Below are 2,162 nucleotides of genomic sequence, written 5' to 3' on the forward strand. Positions count from 1 at the left end.
AATTCTTGTTGCTCAATAACAAGTCTGTCCATTAACTTATTTCTGATTTGATGACTTGCATTCATTAGCAGATGGTGATGTGGAAAGTTCTTTATTCGATTTAGGGCGTGTGAGGTGATGGTGGACAATAGTCTTTTGAGTTTTCTCGATGTTGCTCCCTGTCCTTCAGATATCCATCGATTACGAGTGCTGTCACAGCATCATTCACTTACATTTATCACTCGGTTCCTCTAGTTTATAGGACATAAGTGCATACGGGTTTAGCTAGTTTTTTTTTAATAATGCTCAACAATAAAGAACTTTTTATTTTAAAGAAGAACATATCGCACTGGAAAACTGAAAACAAAAAGTAATCCTCTAATTAGAAAACAGGTAGAGTATTTTGAAATTCTATAAACGTTCAAATTGATGTATAATCTAGCCAAGTTTTTTTTTTTTTAAAAAAAAGAATAAAATCAGAGTGGTCAGCTCTGAAATGCAGGATGTTGAATTAATTACTCCGTACTGGCCTATTTTTATTGATCAACATATTTTAGCAAATTCCTTTTGTGTATCCATTATGCAATTTCATTCAAAAAGGTTGTGAAGTAAAGGTCACCTCTTGAAAACAGGGAGTTAATGTGGAGGCAATGATGTAATAGAGGGTATACGGTGTCTGCCCATCTAAATTTTTATACTTCAGCATACAGTCACTTTAAATCATGCATGTAATTTAGGGTATATTCTAGCAATTCATCATTGGGTAGAGGAAAGGCTCCATATTTCCGACAGTTGAGGAAGGGATAGTCAACACGTGACGCTTCGGTCCTATTTACGTTTCAAATTACTCGAGATACTCTAAGCCAAGTGTAGAATGGGAAAAAAAAATCTCATTTCCATTGGAAATCGATCCGTGGCCGTCCTGTTGGTAGGTATACGCCTTCAAACTACGCCACTGCGACTGTACATTGAAGTTTATTCTAATTGAATTCATTCTATTTTTCATTCTCTTGAATTTTCGGAGGTCACTGCATGCCATTTTCTCAGATCTAACTCACAACAAGAAAATGAGAAGAATCTTACTAATTTTTCTCAAGAGCCTAATATTTCTTATACGAGAACGTACCTGTCGACATTGAAACCTCGAACACATTTAATTTGCAGACAACAATATACTTCTCAAGAATTTTCTTGTTCCAGGAGATTGTTCGAAATTTCTTGTGATGTATTGTGTATCTCCAAACACTCTAATTCAATTGGATCAGATATTGTTTTGTACCGTAATACTCCAATACAGTAGTAAAATAATTATCTATGTGAAATTTTGTATAGTTTAGCGCGGAGAAGCAATTGTTTCCAGCAACATGGAGATTGAAAGTCATTGAATTACAAATAATAGCAGAACTTCAAAATTGAATTTTCGATATAGTTAATAAATTAAGACTTTACACATATATATTTTTTTTGGGGGGGGAGAGGAGGGAATCTGAATTACTCTGTATACAAGATGGGAGGGAATAAGACTGAAAAACTTCGGGAGGTGATTCTACAGCTAAAAATACGGAAAAAGTTCAAATAAACATAGGTCCAACGCAACTGCGGATCTATGTTTATTTGAACTTTTTTCCTTGTTTTTAGCTGTAGGATCACCCCCCGAATTTTTTCGGTCTTGTTCCATTCCACTCTGTATGCACTAGGTTACCATGTGAATACCGATAACAAATAGTAACATTTTTTCCCTACTTCAAATATTGTTTGCCCTATTTCTCGTAATTCCTGTCATTTTTCCATTTAAATAATAATTTTTAATACTGTGCATTTGATTTAAAAATAAATATTCCGTGAAAAAATGCAATATTTTCGTTTAACTAGCATTCAATTTCTTCATCTTCATCTTTACTTGTAGTTTGACATAAGAGAAGTTTGCGTGGGTATACTTGGGAATTTTCTCCTTTCTTCCAACGTTTTCATTTTACAAATTCTTCCATTATCATTACCTTCATTAATCACCTCTATCCTTTAGCACAGAGATTTAACCATAAGACGTTAAACTAAATATTTATTTTCATTTTATTTAGTCAATTCTTTGCGCACTGAGACAGTAGAAAAAAGAAAAAGTTAGTACCAAAATGGGATTTCAAGTTAAGATCCGTAATGTAAACGGAAAATAAAAGTAACAAAGA

The sequence above is a fragment of the Thermobia domestica genome, chromosome 5, assembly GCF_964235325.1.
Source record: "Thermobia domestica chromosome 5, izTheDome1.hap1.1, whole genome shotgun sequence".
NCBI lineage: Eukaryota > Metazoa > Arthropoda > Insecta > Zygentoma > Lepismatidae > Thermobia > Thermobia domestica.